Here is a 20,988-nt window from a genome sequence, read left to right as displayed (position 1 = left end):
TCTGATCCCTAATCTATCTAGGACCAGTTTCTTTTTTCCTTAGACACTTATAGAATCTTTATTTACAGAGTTCTGACATTTCACAGTAGTGAGTCTTAATGTGGGTCTATTCTCATTCATTGTGCTGGGCACACAGTGGACAATCTGAAAACTTATGGGAAATGTTCTTGAATGATTTTATGATTTCCTCAGTTCTTTTTAATATATTCTTTCCTTGTGGAACTTTTATTCAGCTGTTCCATTTCCTTAGCTGGTGCTCTAATTTTCCTTTTTAAATTTTTGTTATTTTATTTTATTATTTATTTATTTTTTAAAGATTTTAAGTAATTTGTACACCCAATGTGGGGCTCAAATTCACAACCCCAAGATTAAGAGTCACATGCTCTTTCAACTGAGCATGCCAACTTCCCCCTCCTCTTAAGATTTTTTTTATCTTTTTTTTTTTTTTTTAAGTCTCTACATCCCACACACGGCTCAAATGTACAATCCTCAAATGAAGGGTCACATGCTCTACTGACTGAGCCAGCCAGGCACCCCTGGTGCTCTAGTTTTCTTATTTTTTTTTCTCCTATTTTCCACAGCTGTGTTTCTTGCTACATTCCATGGAGAGTTTTTCCACTTTCTCTCCCAGTCTCTCTATTGGGCTATAGCTTCTGTTTTCATGTTTTTTCATTTCCAAGAACTTTTCCCCCTTCTTTATTTTTGTTTCCTGCTATCGTTTCATATATTCAGGTATCATTTCTTCTCTTTAAGGATATACATGATGATTTTTAAAATTCTCTTCCCTCTGCCTTGTCTCAACTTATTCCAAGTTTCTTTCTTCTGTTTGGTCTCTTTCTTTCCTGGTAGAAGAAAGCCTCACTTCTGGTAATCCTTGCCTTATGTTTATGAATAAAAGTAGGGCACTAAAGCTGATTGGAAGCTCTGTGCATGAAAATGAGAGCCATTGAAGGGTGTCTGGCTGGCTCAGTCAGTAGATCTTGGGGGTTATGAATCTGAGTCCCACATTGGACATAGAAATACTTAAAAAATTATAAAAAAGAGAGAAAGAAAGAAAAGAAAAAGAAGAAAAAGGAGAAAGAAAGAAAGAAAGAAAGAAAGAAAGAAAGAAAGAAAGAAAGAAAGAAAGAAAGAAAGAAAATGAGAGCCATTGGCCATGAGGTCATTGTCCATAAGCCAATGGCCATGAGAAACCATTAGCTGGGAAACCTAGTGCCATTATCTTTAGACCTTTCATATCAGACTTCATTTTCCCTGAAGAAGAAGAAGATACATCTGTCCAGGGGGATAAGGTAGGGAAGGGAACTAAGCTTTCAGCCAATCCTTTTTTAGCTGCTCTTCACCCCCACTTCCAAAGATACCAGTAGAATGTTAATTCCTGAACACAGCAGGCTGCTTCTCAACCTTCTCCAGTTTCTGGCCCAGGACTCAGTGATGTTGAGTATGCCAGAACCTTCATTTATCTGCTTTTTCACCTGCAAAGTTCTGTTGTATTTACTGTCCCCTCTACCATTTTTTGTGCTTTAATGCAATCCTTTACCAAAGTTTTAGTGGAATTGGGAGGGGAGAAGGTGGATAGGAAAATGAGATGCATGAGAATTTATAGCCATCACCTTTATCTCTGAAATCAGAATGTTTAGCACAGGTCCAAGTAATTGTAAGCATTCATAAACAATATCTTAGTTTCAGTGAAATATGGGAATGTGTGTAATGCACTTCCAAGAGTGCCTGAAACAAGGTGCATAACAAATGTTGAAGACAGTATTATTATTATTATGTACACTAAGTCATACTTAACATTCTGAAACCTGCTTATTCTACTTAATAAATCTTCTGTTCATTCTTCTACATCAGTAGAAGTCTACCTTATTCTCTTTATTCTATTTTGTTATTTCCCCTTAGTTAACACACAATGTTATATAAGTTTCAGGTGTACAATATAGTGATTCAACACTTCCATACATCACCTGGTGCTCATCATGACAAGTGCACTCCTTAATCCCCATCACTTATTTTACCCATTTCTTCTCCCCTCTAGTAACCATCAGTTTGTTCTCAATAGTTGAGTCCATTTCTTTTTTAAAGTTTATTTATTTATTTGTTTGTTTGTTTTTTAAAGATTTACTTATTTATTTATTCATGAGAGACACACAGAGAGAGAGACAGAGACAGAGACACAGGCAGAGGAAGAAGCAGGCTCCATGCAGGGAGACTGACGTGGGACTCTATCCCAGGACTCCAGGATCACGCCCTGAGCTAAAGTCAGATGCTAAACCACTGAGCCACCCAGGGATCCCCAAGTTTATTTTTTTTAAAGTAATCTGTACACCCAACATGGGGCTCAAACTCACCACTGCAAGATCAAGAATCACAGGCTTTTCTGACAGAGTCAGCCAGGTACCCCCAAGAATCTGTCTCTTGATTTGTCTTTCTCTTTTTTCTCCTTTGCTCATTTGTTTTAAATTCCACATATAAGTAAAATCATATGGTATTTGTCTTTCTGATTTATCTTCCTCTCTTTAAAGTTGTAAATATTCTGTAGAATAGATGTACCATTTAATCACACCTCAATTGATGGGCATTTATTTTTCAGTTTTTTTTTCTGAAATACCAAACTGGATACCCTAGTAATACATCCTCAAACACATATGCTAGTATTTCTGTAAGAGAACAGCTGAGAAGTGGAATCGCTCTATCATGCTCATTATGGAAAGTGTCTAATCGGAATTTCCAGAGTAAAAGAAGCATGTGAGTGATTAATCAGGATCCTAATTTAGGCAGGTGATATTTCCATAATTAATGGAAAGCACACCCATAATTGAAGCACACCCAGATTTGAAGACAGAAGACCTAAATCCCAATGATGGCTCTCCCACTTCTCTTGAGAAGTTTTGTTTTTCACAAACAAAAGGCATAGTGTCAGACACCAGGAATCAGAGATGAATAAGACAGCGCTTGCTCTTAAGAAATTTACAGTGATTGGTGGGGAAACAGCCACGTGAACAGATACTGCTTGCTCACCATGTGGCCTTGGGAAGTTGTTTTACCTCCTGAACATCTGTTTCTTATTCTGTAAAATGGGTGATAGTCCCTATACCATAGGGTGCTCATCAAGATTAAATGAAGTAACGGATGAGAAGTGCCCTTCACAGAGCCTGGCACATAGTATGCACTCAATAAATGGAAGCTATAGTTATGGTTTTAATAACAGGGTAATTATAATAAGTAATTTTTTATAGCTCCTATGATAGAATTTCTACTTTTCTGAACTCATTTCTACAGTACTAAATGAATTGTTGAGACAATAATATACCACATATGAAGTAGCACTTGATAAATATTAGTTTCTTTTCTTGCATTTTTATGTTGAGACAGAGGGTAAATAAGCAGAAGGAAATGCAAATATCCATATGTTTGAACACAACAGTGATCTTCCCAGTTCATGTGTCACAGAATCGACTTTGGGTACTTCTTTAGCTACACAGGTTTCACCTCTGGCCATATCTGAACATCTGGAACAAGGCTGCATACCTCCCTGCCTGCAGACAAAATGTTGACATGACTCAGGGCTGATGACTGCCTCCTGCAGGTTTTTTTTTTTCCTCCCAGTTTGCTAAGCATAGTTTTAACCTCATACTTAATGGGGTCACTTATTTGGTTGGCACTGATTTTTGTGAAACAGGTTTTTTTCCCCTCACATTGATATAACAAGAATTAAAGGAAATGTATCTTGATACCAAAAATTTTGAGCTTTAGTTTCTGATTAAATTTAAAGATAATTCTACAGGCAAATTTGAGCAGAATTAAATGCCAGAAAAGAATAGTTTATGAGGGATCCCTGGGTGGCGCAGCGGTTTGGCGCCTGCCTTTGGCCCAGGGCGCGATCCTGGAGACCCGGGATCGAATCCCACGTCAGGCTCCCGGTGCATGGAACCTGCTTCTCCCTCTGCCTGTGTCTCTGCCTCTCTCTCTCTCTCTCTCTGTCTCTGTGACTATCATAAATAAATAAAAATTTTTAAAAAAGAATGGCTTATGAATATTTGGGGTAGGTTCTGTGTTTTAGGGGTTAACTAGTGTCAAATTACTAGACACATTGCTTTTTGTTTATTTGCTGTTATTGTTTTTCCTGTTTCTCTACTTCCCTGGAGGGTTTTAGAAGCACTAACATTTATTTGCTAGGTCTGGATGTGTATTTGGCCATGTAGATCATACCGCATTCCCCTGTGATTTTATAAACTGATTCTCCTTGCAGAGATAGTGTGGTGCAATGGTCTAGAGCCCAAATTTTCTTTTCTTTAGTCTTTTTCTGTAAGTAAGCTCCATGCCCAGCACAGAGCCTAATAAGGAGCTTGAAATTATGACCCTGAGATTAAGAACTAAACTGAGGTCAAAAGTCAGATGCTTTACCCACTGAGTCACCAAGGTGCCACTAGAGCCCAAATTTTAGAGTCAGGTAGCCCTGGGTTTGAATCCTAGCTCTTTACCTCTTCACTCTGGGATGTCATACAAAAATCTCTGCATCTGTTTCCTCATCTAATACTATGATATTAGCATTCCAGAATGAACATTGGTTAAAAGAATGAATAGTACATGTAAACTGCTCAACACAGTATGTGCTTCTAGTTTTTAGTTAAGATCATGATCATTTTTATTTTCATGTAGTTATCTCAACTCAGTTCTTGGCACATGATTGATGCTCAAAATCTCGTAGCTATTGGATGCCTGGGTAGTTCAGTGGCTAAGCATCTGTTTATGGCTCAGGTCGTGATCCCAGGGTCCTGGGCTTGAGTCCTGCATCAGCCTCCCTGCATGGAGCCTACTTCTCCCTCTGCCTATGTCTCTTCCTCCCTCTCTCCGTGTCTCTTATGAATAAATAAATAAAATCCTTTTTAAAAATGCGGTAGCTATTACAAATTACCTACAGTTTCTAACTGCCAGGATCCCAGCTTTGTTATTTATTTTTTTAATTTGTTAGCGATGGACATCATCTTTAGCCTTGCACTTTGGAACTTGTCTCATCGTCTCTGTAATTCTGACAGTGCCTGGCACCTTTCCTAGCACATGGTAAGCACTCAGTACTAGCTGTTGAATCATATTCTACTGAGTATGACTGAGCTAAACACCCACTGTTTGTGCTAAACATCCATTCAGGCATTAGTGCAGAGCTGTGTCACTAAATAGCTGTCATTCCAAAATTGACAGCCAATCCTGACATAGACATGCTTGAACAATTTGTAAGCCATGATTTCAACTTCCTGCATTGCAGATATCTCAGTTGACATGCCATTCCACTTGTATGACTATTAGAAGGAAAGGATAAGCTAATAGAAATATCTACTTAGCAGCTAAGAGAATGAGCTTTGGTCTAGGTGGCTCCAGGTTTACATTCTTACTCTAGCACTATCTAGTGGATCAGTTACTTAATCCCTAAGAACATCAGTTTTCTCATCTGTGAAAAGGGGATAATCATAGCTCATATTGCATCAGCTTATGGTGAAAATAGTGTTTTCCAGGTAGTGCCTTCTGTCTCCCTGGAATAGTCTTTTCCTCACGTTTTATGCCTGCTCTTTCAGCTTGACTGTCACTTCATCCAGAAAGCCTTCCCTGCCACTCATGGTAGGTTGGGTTCACTGACTCTCCTTAAAGGATCTGCCAATTGCCTTTATAATGACTTCTTCAACTACTCATTTCCTTTCTGGATTGTGAACTCCAATAGGATGGGGATTGGGTCTGTCCCATTCATTTCTGCCCAGTCCCTAATACTCACTTGGTATATAATATTTTGGGGGGAATATATTTGTTAACTGAACAAACTAATGAGCTAATAATGCACATATACATAGAGCCTAACATTTAGCAAGCTTTCAATAAATGGGATGTTATTATTAACAACATAGTATTGGTGCCAAGTTTATTCATCTTGAGAAAACTATGTAGTGAAAGGAGCAACAAATTAGAGATAGGTATTGTGAATCTAGCTCTGTATCTTGTTTGTTCTAAGTCCTTGGCCAAATCTTTATTATTCTGATTTTCCCAGTATTAAAAGGAAAATATAAGATATTCACCCTGGTGTCCAACTCAACTTGATTCCTGTAAAGTCTGCCCTTTGTCAGATCACACCTGACAAGCTGTCCTGTGTATGCCTGGAGTTTCTAGATATAGATCCCATACTGCCCTAGTACTCTTCTGTTTTCTTAGCTGCTAATTATTGACCCCTGACCCTTCTCCATTCTGACCATCTAGCCCCTTAGTTTGTTACACCAAATGGCTACCTCCCAGCTTCCAGCCTTGAACTACACTGGTCCTCACAATAAAGTCCAAAATCGTTAAGGTGCTAACCAGAGCCTTATCTTCTTCCCACCTTCCCCTTGCTCACCATGGTCCAGACAGTGGGCTTTCCTGAAGTTTCCTTGAGGTTGCTGATCTCCCCAGTTCAACACCTTTGAACATGGCAATCCCTCTGCTTGGAACATTGTCCCCTCTCTCTTTTTCAAGCTCACCTCTATTTAATCTTAATATCTCAACATTTAACATCACTTCTTCAGGGACCATTACTTAGCTCCCTTGGAAGAAATTAGGTTTCTCTGTTATGTATGCATTCTTCCTTGTAGGTCTGGTATAATACATTGTCAAACCTTCACATTTTTAAGAGAAGTTAAGAATCTAGCCTTAAGTATGGAATTTCAGGGGCAGTCCGGGTGGCTCAGCGGTTTAGTGCCGCCTTCAGCCCAGGGCCTGATCCTGGAGACCTGGGATCGAGTCCCACGTTGGGCTCCCTGTATAGAGCCTGCTTCTCCCTCTGCCTGTGTCTCTGCCTCTCTCTGTGTGTGTGGACCACATGAATAAATAAATAATTAAAAAAAATTTTTTTTAAAGTATGGAATTTCAGGTCTTAATGCTAGGAAGTAATTTAAAAATTATAAACACTGAAGGCCAAACTAAAATATCTACCTGTGGCCTGCCTGTTTGTAACCTGAGCTGTTCAACCTTTGACTATACTTGGTAGCTATTCCGGTGTTAATCATCACTCCATCGCCACGGCATTTAACTGTCCACTCTATGCCAGGCACTCTGATTGGTGTATTAGAAACATGATTTCATGTAATATCCAAAACCATCTGTGAGGTCAAGTAAGTTTCAGAGAGGTGAAAACACTTGCCCAAGGTCACAGGCCAGAGGTGGTAGAGCCAGGTGCTAAAGGTCCTTCCACTGCACTACTTTGAGTTAAGGTACTATTTGTTTAGAATGGGAGAAGCTTCTTCTTCTTCTTCTTCTTTTTTTTAAGATTTTATTTATTCATGAGAGACACACACACACACACACACAGAAAGACAGAGGCAGAGACATAGGCAGAGGGAGAAGCAGGCTCCCTGCAAGGAGCCCAGTGTGGGACTGGATCCCCAACCCCAGGATCACATCCCGAGCCAAAGGCAGTCAGTCAACTGCTAAGCCACCCAGGCGTCCCTAGAATGGGAGAAGCTCTGCCTACCAACAACTATTGATATTTGTTTTGTGCTCACTATCTGCCAGCCATTGTGCTAAGTGGTTTACATGTTCTTATTCAATCTTCACAACATGTCTGCATTGGAGCTATCAAACTGAGGTATAGAAGAGGTATCTGATTGACCCAACATAAGGCCAGACAATCTGATGCCATAGTCCCCACTCTTGGGAATTACTACCACTAGTTTCGGTTTGTGGCAGAGTAGTGGGCTTCAAAGGAGAGGGAGAAATTTATATCACTCTTTCTGAGCCCCACAGAGAACTCAGTTGAGAAGAATCCCCCTAGGATATACCCTGGAACTCGCTATTTGAGAGATGTGGCCTGCAGGTGGCAGCAACATTAAGTCTCTAAACTGCAATGTTCAAAGCCACAGGGAGGAAGCTTTGTACAGTTGGGAGTCGCTCATTTGCATATTGTTCTGATTGGTCCAATTCGTTTTTGCCAGTTAATTGGACTTGGTTCTCAGCCCAGTCAGAGAACGGCCAGGTTTGTAGAGCCATTCACATCTGTGAAAGAAGAGAGAGCTCTCAGAATTTGAAACTATGATGACATCATCAAGTCCAACAACCATCACTGTGATAGGTAGAACCATGTTTCAGTGATTCCTCAACACTTTTTGAGATGTTGCCTTTTCTTTTTAAGATTTATTTATTTATTGAGAGACAGTCTACACAAAGAGGGGGTTACAGTGGGTAGGGACAGCAGGAGAAGGAGGGAGAGAATCTCATGTACACTCCCGGGGAGCTTGGAGCCCAACACACGGCTGGATGCCAGGACCCTAACTGAGATCAGGACCAGAGCTGAAATCAAGAGTCAGATGCTCAACTGACTCAGCCACCCAGGTGCCCCTTGAGATCTTAGCTTTTATTTTTTTAAAGATTTTATTTATGTATTTGAGAGAGAGAGAGAGAGAGACAGAGACAGAGAGAGAGAGCAGGGGAAGGAGCAGAGAGCAAGAGACAGGCAAACTCCTGCTGAGTGCAAAGCCTGACAAGGGGGCTCAATCCCATGATCCTGAGATCATGACGTGGGCTGAAATCAAGAGTCAGATGCTTAACTGACTGAGTCACACAGGCACCCCAAGATCTTAGCTTTTTTAAAAAACTCTCTTTTTTGATGGTGTTGTTTTTATGGTACAGTAAGGTCTACATTTAACGAAAAATTCAATAGCCTGTAAGGGTATACAGTATGAAATCGGTTTGTCTATCATACAGTATTCAATTGCACTATTTTCCTACCACAGAGGAAAGCTTGTATATTCTTCCAAGTATAAATTACGGATATAAAAGTATTTATTTAGATATATCCTTCAAAATAAATGATAACCTAGAACTATTAACTTTACTAGAAGAAAATTTAGGGGGAGATTTCTGTGATCTTGGGCTAGGCAAAGATTTCTTAGGTATGATATGATTCACAAAAAGAAAAAAATGAATGAATTAAACATTCAAAATTTTTAAATTCTGCTCTGTGAAAGATACTCTTAAGAGAATGAAAAGACAGGGCAGCCCGGGTGGCTCAGTGGTTTAGCGCCTGCCTTCAGCCCAGGGTGTGATCCTGGAGACCTGGGATCGAGTCCCACATCAGGCTTCCTGCATGGAGCCTGCTTCTCCCTCTGCCTGTGTCTCTGCCACTCCTTCTCTCTGTGTCTCTTATGAATAAATAAATAAAATCTTTAAAAAAAAGAGAGAGAGAGAGAATGAAAAGACAAACCATAGACTGGACGAACACTGGCAAATCACATATATGATAAAGGTCTTGTGCCTAGAATATATAAAGAACTCTCACAATTCAATAATAAGAAAACAAACAACCCAATACAAGAATTGGCACAAGGCTATTATGGATACTTCACTAAAGAATATATAAGATGGTGGTACCTGGGTGGCTCAATCAGTTAAGCATCCAACTCAGTGTCAGTTCAGGTCATGATTTCAGGGTCATGGGATCGAGCCCTGCATCAGGTTCTGTGTTCAGCACAGAGTCTGCTTGTCCTGCTCCTTTTTGTCTGACTCCTAATCCCACCCCCCAACCCCAAAAAAAGAATGTACACAGATGGACAATGAGCACATAAAAAGAGACGGAATGTCATTAGTCAATCATTAGAGAAATGCAGATTTTTATTCAGACACCACAACAAACTTTTGGAATGGCTAAAAGCTATTCTTTAAAACCTGATAATACCAAATGCTGATACGCACACAGAGCAACTGGAACTCATTATTATTGGTGGAAATGCAAAAGAGTGCAGCCATTTTGGAAAAGAGTTTGGGTTTGTCGGGTTTTTTTGTTGTTGTTGTTTTGTGTTTTGGTTTTTAGTAGTGTTGGATTGACACAACTCAGCAAGCCCAATCTTAGCTAATTACCCAATAGAAATAAAAGTGTTTATATAAAAATCTGTACATGAATGTTTGCAGTGGCTTTATTTATGGTTGACAAAAACGGGAAAACAATCTCAATGTCCTAAAACTGGTAAATACAGAAACAAACTATGGTATGTCAATACAATGGGATACTATTCAGCAAGAGAAGGGAACAAATTACTCATACATGCAACAACATGAATGAACCTTATATGCATCATCTTATTGAAAACAACCAGTCTCAGGCAGCCTGGGTGGCTCAGCAGTTTGGTGGCCCCAGCGTGATACTGGAGACCTGGGGTCCAGTCCCACGTCAGGTTCCCTGCATGGAGCCTGCTTTTCCCACTGCCTGTGTCTCTGCCTCTCTCTCTCTGTGTCTCTCATGAATGAATAAATAAAACCTTAAAAAAAAAGTCTAAAAAAGCTACATATTTTTTATTCCACTTACATGATTTTATGAAAAAGGCTAAATTATAAGAATAGAAAACAGATCAGTGAATACCATAAGTTGGGTAGAGGGAAGGCATTGACTACAAAAGATAGCATGAGGGAATATTTTAGTGTGATAGAACTGTTCTTACCAAGATTATAATGGTGTTTACACAGGCATATGTATTTGACTCAGAGAACTGAACACCAAAAAGAATGAAATTTACAATATGTAAGAACAAAAAACCGGTTTAAAAAACAAAACAAAACCCAGTGGTGCCTGGATGTCTGGCTCCATTGGTGGAGCATGAGACTCTTGATCTCAGGCCCCGCGCTGGGGGTAGAGATTACTTAAAAAAAAAAAAAAATACTCCTTCTCCTTCCCCACCAAAGCCATTGATTTGATTTCAGGATGTATAACAGCCATTGTTGAAATAAATTATTGTTTTTCTTTACCCCCCAAAAAAGGGTAGAATATTTTGCCCACTGCTCAGCTCCATGCTTTTTTTTTTTTTTTTTTTTTTTAAGATTTTATTTATTGGGATCCCTGGGTGGCGCAGCGGTTTGGCGCCTGCCTTTGGCTTGGCGCCATCCTGGAGACCCTGGATCGAATCCCACGTCGGGCTCCCCGCATGGAGCCTGCTTCTCCCTCTGCCTGTGTCTCTGCCTCTCTGTCTCCCTCTGTGTGACTATCATGAATAAATAAAATCTTTATAAAAAAAAAAGATTTATTATTATTTTTTAGATTTTATTATTTGATCAAGAAAGAGGGATAGAAAGCACAAGCAGGGGGAGTAGAAGGCAGAGGCAGAGGGAGAAGCAGGCTCCCTGCTGAGCAGAGAGCTCCATGACAAGGACAACATGGGACTCTATTCTAGGACCCTAGGATCACGACCTGAGCCAAAGGCAGATGCTTGACCAACTGAGCCATCCAGGTGCCCCTTTCAAATCTTGTTTTGTCTTTTTTTTCTTAAAAGTTTTTACAAGAAATAAAATATCAGAGATGCTTTAAGCCCAGATATATCCCTCCTTTCACCCATTTCTTTCCTTTCTCCCCAAGAAGTAATCAGTTGCCTGAGTATTTTATTGCCATACAAGATTTTATATTCTTACTATATATAGATAAATACTTAAACAGTATATAGTATTTGGCATGTTTTTAAATTTTACATACATGATATTATACTGTATATAACCTACAAATTGGTTCTTTTCCCTCAACATTCTCTTTTATCTATGTTGATCCCTGTAGCTTTAATTGACTCACTGTAACTGCTTTGTGCTATTCTATATTACAAATATATCACAGTTTATTTGCCCATTCTCCAGTAGATGCATATTTAGCTTGTCTCCAATTTTTTGTTCTTTGAGATTTCAAATAGTATTACAGTGAACATCTTGCACCAGCAGCCTGTGTCCTTGTTCATTGTTGAAAACTTGGGAACTTAATAAAAATAGAAAGACAAAAACTAATGTTACTTAGAACAGTTATTGTTTACTGAGTACTTAATCTATAGCAGGTACAGTGCTGGCCACTTTATGTATGTTACTTTATTATCACATTAACCTATATAATAGGTACTATTATGTTTCCCATTCTACAATGAGGGAACTGAATCTGAACCAGTTTAAATAACCTATCTGTGTTTAACACACATAGTAAGTAGCAGAACAGTTTTTATTGCCAAAGCCCAAGCTCTTAACATTATGCATCAATAGTGCCCATGAGCCCCAAATCCAGAAATATTAATGGTTGGCAATAGTGTTTACATTTTTTTTTTTTACTTCTTCTTCTTCTTCTTTTTCTCCTTCTCCTCCTCCTCCTCCTCCTTCTTCTTCTTCACCCAGCATGGAACCCAATGTGGGGCCAGAACCTATCGCCCAGAAATCAAGACCAGACACTTAACTGACTGAGCTACCCAGGTACCCCTCGTGTCTACAGCTAATTGGTTTCTCAGAAGACAAGAAACTTGCCCCAGGCCACTTCCCATTTAAAAAATTATGTCAGGAGTATAATACATATGCAGAAAATTATGTATATCCCAATCAATGAATTTACAAATTGAAGATACCCATGGACCAAGCACTCAGATCCAGATCAAAATACCAGCATCCAGAAACCTCCTCTCACCTTCCTCCAGACACTGCTCTTCTACCCTGAAGGGTAGCTGTTATCCTGCTTTCAACAGAATATTTTTGTCCATATTTTATTTTATATATGTGAAACCATACAGTATATACCCCTTTGGTCTGGTTTCTTTCATTTAATATTATTTATGAGAATCATCCATATGGGTGAGTGAAGTATATTATAGGGTACAAAAGACATGTGGGGGAACATAACATTTTGCAAAGAATTATGAGTGCCAGTTAATCTTTCTGCCAGCCATCACCTTGAAAACAGGTTGATGAATTGGATCTAATATAGAACATGGACAACTCTGAGCATTGCAAGGGATGGTCTGGCACCTCAGGCGTCTTACAACATGTCCTCTCAGACTTAGCTCAGATTCTAGCTGAAGCCGCAGCAAATAGTTTAGTAAAGGCTTTAATTCTCCTTGCATCTTTCTGTATTCTGTCCTGGAGCTTTTCCTAAACCAAGGACCCTGGTGGGACCCTATTCAGAATACAGGAAGAGTTGATGCCCCCTTGGGTAATCCCAATTAATGGGGGATGGGAGCCAATGGATAAATGCTTCTCAGATCAGTCCTTGGGTGGACCATGCTGAGAGGCATTCTAGACAATCTTTAGATGGTTTTGGTAGGATCTAGCCCCAAGTGCTCACAGCAGTGCCCATTTGGTAATGCATCCTTGTGTTGGCTCCTTCTTTCTTGTTTTACTCTAGGTTCTCACATTAAATTCCTGGGACCACCTTCCAAATAAATTACCTGCAACTAGTACTTGTCTCTGGTTCTGCTTTCTGGGGAGAATCCTAATTTAAGGCATATGTAAGAGACCTGGTTGCTCAAAACAAAGTAGGAGTTTTATTATTACTGCTATCACTACTACTGTTACCACACCATCATTTTAGTTACCTGGGATTTCATAATTGCCATCTCTATCCATCCCCTTCCCCATGCATAATATTGAAACTCCTCAGAGCTTCTACAGCAATAGTAGCCAAGGAAAGAAAGATTTATTTTTCTTTCTTTCTTTCTTTCTTTCTTTCTTTCTTTCTTTCTTTCTTTCTTTCTTCCTTTCCTTTCCTTTCCTTTCCTTTCCTTTCTCCTTTCCTTTCTCCTTTCCTTTTCTTCTTTCTCTCTGAGAGAGAGAGAGCCAGAGCACAAGAGAGAACAGAGAGCACAGGGGGAGGAGGAGTGGGGAGACAGGGGCAGAGGGAGAAGTAGATTTTCTGCTGAGCAGGGAATCTGAAGCAGAGCTGGATGAGGGGCTTAATCCCAGGACCCTGAGATCCTGACCCAACCAAAGGCAGACACTTAACTGAGCACCCCCCCTTTCTTTCTTTCTTTCTTTCTTTCTTTCTTTCTTTCTTTCTTTCTTAGAGGTTTTTATTTTTTTTTTTAAAGATTTTATTTATTCATGAGAGAGAGAGAGAGAGAGAGAGAGAGGCAGAGACATAGGGGGAGAGGCAGGCTCCTTGCAGGGAGCCTGATGCAGGACTAGATCCCCTTCCCCTGACTGGGATCACACCCTGGGGGAGGTGGGGAACACTCAACCACTGAGCCACCCAGGTACCCCTAAAAGAAATTTTTGATTATACTATTTTTCAGATTTAGTGAAGTATAATTAACAATAAATTTCACATATTTAAAGTGTGCAATTTGATGAGTTTTGATATATTTAAAACACATCATACAATCTTGAAACTATAACCATGATCAAGATAATATAAAAACTTCCTTATCCCTTTTATAATCTCTGCCTGCCATACATCTGCCTTCTTGGGTCCCCAGGCAACCACTGATCAGCTTTCTGTCACTATAGTTTGCTTTTCCTAGGATTTTATACAAATGGAGTCATACAAAATATACTCCTCTATGTCTTGCTTCTTTGACTCAGCATAATTAAGATTCATCATGTTGTTGTGCATATCAGTACTTCATTCCTTTTTTTAAAAAAGATTATTTGTTTATTTATTCATAGAGACACACACACACACACACACACACACACACACACACACACACAGAGAGAGAGGCAGAGACAGAGGCAGAGGGAGAAGCAGGCACCATGCAGAGAGCCTGACGTGGGACTCCATCCAGGGTCTCCAGGATCACACCCTAGGCTGCAGGTGGCACTAAACCTCTGGGCCACTGGGGCTGCCCATTCCTTTTTTATTATTGAAGAATATTCCATTGTATAAATATCCATTCACCTTTTGAAGGACATTGAGTTGTTTCCAGCATTTAGCTATCACAAATAAGGCTGTTATAAACATTCATGTTCAAATCTTTATGTAGATTTATGCTTTTAGTTTTTCTTGGGTAAATACCTGCAGTGTAATGGTTGGACCATATGGTAGGTGTATATTTAAGTTTTAAAGGAACTGCAATACTGTTTTCCAAAGTGGTTGTATCATTTTACAATGCCACCAACAATGAATGAGAATTCTTTTTGTTCTACATTCCTGTTAACACTTGATCACTTGATATTACAAGTCATGGTATGTAGATTATCTCCTTGTGGTTTCAATTTGCATTTCCCTAACATCTTTCATGTGTTTATTTGCCAAAGGTTTATCTTCTTTGGTAAAGTGTCTTTTCAAATCACTTTTTTAACTGGGTTATCTTAATGGATTGAAATAATTCTCATATTAGTCCTTTGTTGCATGTAGGTTTTGCTGTGATCTCATCCCAGGGTGTGGCTTGCCTTTTCATTTTCGTAGCAGTGTCTTAAAGAGCAAAATTTAAAATTTTGATGACTTACAATTTATCATTTTTTTCTTTTATGGATTATCTGTTTGCAGGTCACATAGATTTTTTTTTTTTCCTATTTTCCTCTACAAGTTTTGTAGCTTTAGGTTACACAGTCAGGTCTAATTTGGGCTGTGACACAATGGGGTTGGCATTTAGCGAGGTTTTCTGGCAGCAGCAAGGAAGGTGTTTGGAGGAAGATAGCCCAGAGGCCTGAAACTAGTAAGACTTGGAGAGGACTGCCAGTGGCTTCCTCTAGGTAATGGTAGTGCAGAATATGGAATGGAACTGAGATACATGGGATGTAGAATGACTGGGCTTAGGCTGACGGAGGGGTCAAGAATGATTACTGGGTTAATTCCTTATGCACAAAACTAAGGATAACTTACTTCTAAGTTTTTGTACTTCGAAGTGACCCTCCATAGTTTTTTTTTTTTTTTCTCTTGCAGAAATTATAAATGAAATTTGACCAGAGACTGGACCCAGACTTGTAGCTCCTTCCTTACGCACTGCCTGCAGCCGAGTACTCAATTCTATGCTCCCAAGTCCAAAGACCTTTGCCTCCCCGGGCACCAGAAAAGGTGCCCAAGTTCTTCTACCCGCAGGGCGCTGGCAGCGGGTGGCGCATGCCCAGAGAGGCCGGGTAGGGCCGTTCCCCCCCGCCCCCCCACCGCGAACAGAGATTGCAGAGAGTCTCGCCATCTTGTCCAGCCCGCGACACAGCTGGCCCTTGCCGAAGACTACAAGTCCCGTGAGGCCCCGCGGCTGCACTTCCTACCCCTCGCTGTCCGGCCCGCTCCCGCTCCCGCTCCCCCTCCCGGGGGCGAAGGCTCTGGCTGCAGGCTGGCGGCCGGCGGGCCAGGTAGGATTTCCGGGGGAAACTACTGTGGAAGCTGAGGAGGCGGCGGCGGCCACCCGGGTGAGTTGGATGAGCGAGGGAAAGTGAGCGGGAAGTGCGCGGGGTCTGGCTGCGGGAGCCTCTTAGACTCGGGCCGCGTTCTTGGCTCCGCGAGGAGGTCGCGGTCCGGGCGAGGGTAACGGCCAGAGCCGCGGTCGGGTCGGGCCAGGGCGGGGCGGGTTGGGCCGGGGTCGCCGCCGCCTGCTCCTCCTCCTCCTCCGCCCTCCCACAACGGTGCCGCCGTGGTTTCTCCGCCTGCCGCGCGGGCTGGCCCTCTCCGCCCCCCGCAACTTGGCGGGGCCCTTTTGTCTGGGCTGCCCCTTTGTGCCCGTGCGTGGAGTCGCCTCCTCCGGGGAGCCCGCCGGGACGCCCCTGTTGGGGACCGGTCCCTGGGGATCCGGTTACGGCAACCGGATCAGGTCAAAGTCCATTTTTCAAACCCGTCCTCTATCGGACCTCTGCATCCCGGCTGCGTAGAGCGGAGGCTCGGAGCCAGGCAGCGGCAGACGGAATTTCTGTTGAAAATCCTCGAGGTTATTGTCTAACTCTGAAACGTCAGCCCCGCGCGGCTTCAGGGCACGAATCTCCAGGCGTCTTTCTCCGTAGGGGGATGGGCCTGTGAAAAAGAAGTGAGCCCCCTCCCCGGGAAACTGGGAAGGGACCGAATTTGCTGCGGTGTCTGCATAGGTTGCAGCGGTGATCCGGGAACCAAAGAACCAGCGCGGTTGAGCAAAATGATCGTTCACACACCTCTTGAATCTTGGAGGAGAGAAAGTGATTTATAGGGCACGGAGCAGTCTTTTCATTCATTGCACGCAGAAGAAAGCTACAGGACTTTGTTCAGCCACCCATTCCCTCGCCCCTCGTACCCGCCAGTCCTTTTATTTCTTTTGCTCGAAACAAAAAGTTGGAAGAAAATGTCTATTAATAGAAGGATCTGCGTTATGGGGAAACCAGAAACCTAGTGGCTTCTAGAAAGCAACAAAGAGACCAGTTCACCAAGTTACTAGGAGCGAAGCCAGTTTGAGGAGGAAAGGTAGTAGTAGATCCTTACAGAAACCGGTGAATTGTGTGGATTTAATCAACTTTTGTTAGATAGTGGTAACTTTATGTTGAGTTGGAAGAGTGCATTGCTAGATTCAGCATAAGGCAAAACTTTCTAGACGCCACTGTGGACACTGTTTTTGAAAAATTAATCAGTATCTCAAGTCTCCGAAATTGTCCTGGGGACAACCAGGACTTCTTTACATGAATCAGGGAAAGTTATTAAAGTTATATAGGCTAAATTCCCTCCCTAGTCAAGTTGGCAAATGAAATAAAAGGCTGTTGTACTCTATTATTTAGTTATGTCATAATGGAAGTGATTTACTCTGGGAATCCTCCATCCAGAGGGATGGAGGTCTTTAATGAAGTTGTTCTTCAGTTTAATGCAGCAGTGAGTAGGGACTGGTTGTTTTCTTCGTTGTGTTTTGAAGGAGCATCTGCAGATTTGCTCTAGAAATTTTTAAAATAATCTAAGAACAGTAGTTGCTAATGACTGGCTGTAACTTGTTCAAACATGACGTTGCTGTTAATGTTTTTTTTTTTTTAAGATTTTATTTATTCATCAGAGACAGAGAGAGAGACAGAGATACAGGCAGGGGGAGAAGTAGGCTCCATGCAGGGAGCCTGATGTGGGACTCGATCCCGGGTCTCCAGGATCACACCCTGGGCTGAAGGCTGCGCTAAACCGCTGAGCCACCCGGGCTGCCCTGTTAGTGTTAGTTATTTATTTATTTATTTATTTATTTATTTATTTATTTATTTATTTATTTATTTAAAAAAACTACTCATCATTTATATTACGTTATTTTTTAAAAGATTTTATTTATTTGAGAGAGAAAGAGAGCACAAGCTGAGTGGAGGGGCAAAGGGAGAGGGGAGAAGCAGACTCCCTGCTGAGCAAGGAGCCTGAGCTAAGCTCTATCCCAGAACCCTGGGATTATGACCTCAGCCAAAGGCAGACACTTAACCAACTGAGCCACCCAGGCACCCATATTATATAATTTCTCACTACAGTTTCGTGAGGTGGTAGTATTCATTTTACAGCTGATAAATGTTAAATTCACAGCCTCTAGAATGTTAAGTGACTTGCCCAAGGTCACACAGTTAACCTAGATAGGAAATAGTAGAGTAAACCATACTCCAGTCCAGTGCTCTTTCCATTACCTCACACCTGTTGCAGTTTTTCATCATACCACCACCAACAGCTTATGATTTATTGAAATTTAAATAATGAAGAAAAATAATGGAAATATTTTCTAATCAGAGCAAAGTGACTTATAAGGAACTGGAGTTTCTAGAAGATAAAACAATGTCATACTAAACCATAAATCATATTTAACATTGGTTTCATCACCTTGTTTGATGTTATGCGGTGATTATTTTGTGCTTCAAACCAATGGCACTTATATGGAGCCCTGGGGGGTGGAAGAGTGGTGAGTTACTGGGCATGGTTTTGTCTAATCATTACTAAAAAGTTTTTTTAAAAAATATTTTATTTAGGGCAGCCCTGGTGACCCAGTGGTTTAGGGCCGCCTGCAGGCCGTGATCCTGGAGACCCGGGATCGAGTCCCATGTCAGGCTCCCTGCATGGAGCCTGCTTCTCCCTCTGCCTGTGCTTGTGCCTCTCTCTCTCTCTCTGTGTCTGTCATGAATAAATAAATCTTTCCAAAAAATTAAAAAATATATATTTTATTTATTTATTCATGAGAGACAGAGAAAGAGGCAGAGACATTGGTAAAGGGAGAAGCAGGCTCCCTGTGGGGAGCCTGATGTGGGACTCCAGCCCAGGACCCCAGGATCATGACCTGAGACAAGGAAGATGCTCAACCACTGAGCCACTCAGGTGTCCCTCATTACTAAAAAGTTTTAGCTAATCTTTGCTTAAAGGTTTTGAAGCAGATGTTGGGAAACATCTATACAGCAGTTTTGGCTGCTGGAACTAACATTGAAGAAAGAAATGAAATTCAGATACTTTTCCAGGCAATGTCAAGTCTCAAGAAAATGCCTTCTTTAGTGTTTGCTTTTTGTAAAGACTTTTATTAATCAGTTTCAAACCTGCAGCTAAATCTTGGCTTATGTCAGTACATGCCATGAATATGACATCAGAAATAGAAACTTACTTCACCTCCTTTATTTAAATTATTCTTAGGTAAAATGCATAACATGCCAATGGAATTGAGTCCGTACAATTGGTCTAGCCTTTCCTAACTAGTAGAAACCTGTTTTGAATTTCTTATTATGCCATCATGATGGAAAGAAATTTTTTTCCCTTGTGTGTTTTACTGTTGGACTACTTTATTTCCAAATTAATCCATTCATTCAGTTGATACATATTTATTGAAAGCCTGTTGTGTTCTAGACACTGGAATCAGATTCCTGGAAACGCAGGAATCAGATCCTAAGGACCATGCAATGAAAACAAAATTCTTTTCCTTCTTGAGGCCTATAGGCTGATTGGGGGTGGTGGTTGGAAGAGTCAGGCAGTAGATAAGTACTAAATAAAAATTCTCCCTCATTCATGTGCCACCTTTAGCAGTGACCTCTTTGAAGTTTAGTTTTCTAATCTTTGACATGGGGATAATCATTCCTGCTCTATCTGTGGAATTATTGTAGAAGAATTTCCAGGAGTAAATTATGGAATTTTAAGGAATAATTGTGGAATTATTTCCAGGAGTAGGGTATTTGGTCACATTATAACCTTTAGAAAAGGAAAAGGAGCATTGGAAGAAAGTTGTTTATAAAGAAAGAGACAGAATGAGTAGATACTCGGCCTAAGAGTGTAATGTTTCCTTTTAGGACATTCCATGACCATTAGTCACATCTTCATATGGGCCACCATAACCCTTTGTGCACTCATCAAATAAGCCCATTATATTTGTTATGTATCATCACAGTTAAAGGTCTTATATGCCAAGGACTGCGTCCTAGGCTGTATCCTTACTGCTTAGCACATAGGTCCAGGTATTTTGTTGGAATTTTATAAATGTTTGTTGAATGAGTGAACAAATAACAAAAGTGGGCAGAGGCAGTTGTGGAGAATACCAGGGCACAAATGCAGTGCCAAAAATGGTTTATTCAGCAGGTTTTTGTTTTACCCATCATGTACTAGGATCTGGGTTATGTTCTGGAGGTACAGACATGTTAGAGTATTGAGCCTCTGCCTTGAAAAGCTTACATTACAGTACCCGAGAGTGGTTAAGTGTTCAGTAGATCTGTGTTACAGTATAGGAAAGGGACTGAGTGATTCTGATTTGGTAGACTGTGAAGGAAGGCATTACAGAGGAAGTGATTTTGGAGCTTGTTCTTGAGGGGTGAATAAGAATTCACCCAGTAGACCTGTTACAATTAAGGTTATTCCAGCCTGACTCCCCCAGCCACCACCACGCCTGATCAGCCAGAGGAAGCAGTTTGGCATAGGAATGGATGGGTGAAAGTTTGAGGTGTGTGTCTGGGATAGAGTGAAGTCTGGTACAGCTAAGAGGGTTTTGGAGTTGGTTTTTAACATTTTTTGGTTCAGATACCCTCTCAGAAATTTGAGAAAAGTACTAAATTTTCACCCAGACAACTGCACATACACAAAGATGCATATAATTTTAGAAGGTTATGAAATACTTAGGGGGTCTCTGGACCCCTGGGCTTGAGCAGTTAATAGAGTGGCTGGTGAAAGGCAAGTTTGATGGTCAGTTGCTCAGAAGGATTCACAGTGCTTTGCTAAGGCATTATGCTTAGGGAATTGTTATACCCGCAAAGGTTTTTAGAGCAGGTAATTGCCATAATCTGATCTTTTTTGAAAGGTGTTTGCTGTCTTAGGGTAGGTTAGGGGGTTTAGGAAGATACTTAGAGTAAGTGCTAGAAGAGTTGGATTTTGAGGGACTT

At 41.0% G+C, this 20,988-nt stretch overlaps 1 protein-coding gene across 3 annotated transcripts in view; it reads left to right on the top strand.

Moving 5' to 3' along the window:
- The first annotated feature begins 15,619 nt into the window (after window positions 1–15,619).
- PHACTR4 (phosphatase and actin regulator 4) overlaps window positions 15,620–20,988 on the top strand; it is a 105,184-nt gene continuing 99,815 nt past the window's right edge. For 2 of the 3 annotated variants that reach the window (XM_026014366.2, XM_026014365.2), the window contains exon 1: window positions 15,620–16,089. The gene's annotated coding sequence lies outside the window, so the exon portion shown is untranslated. The remainder of the gene's footprint in view (window positions 16,090–20,988) is intronic. The other variant, XM_026014363.2, reaches the window with a different exon arrangement.

This window comes from Vulpes vulpes, chromosome 2, assembly GCF_048418805.1.
Source record: "Vulpes vulpes isolate BD-2025 chromosome 2, VulVul3, whole genome shotgun sequence".
Lineage (NCBI taxonomy): Eukaryota > Metazoa > Chordata > Mammalia > Carnivora > Canidae > Vulpes > Vulpes vulpes.
The sequence above is the reverse complement of the archived record's forward strand: the minus strand, read 5'-3'. Positions and strand labels throughout refer to the sequence as shown.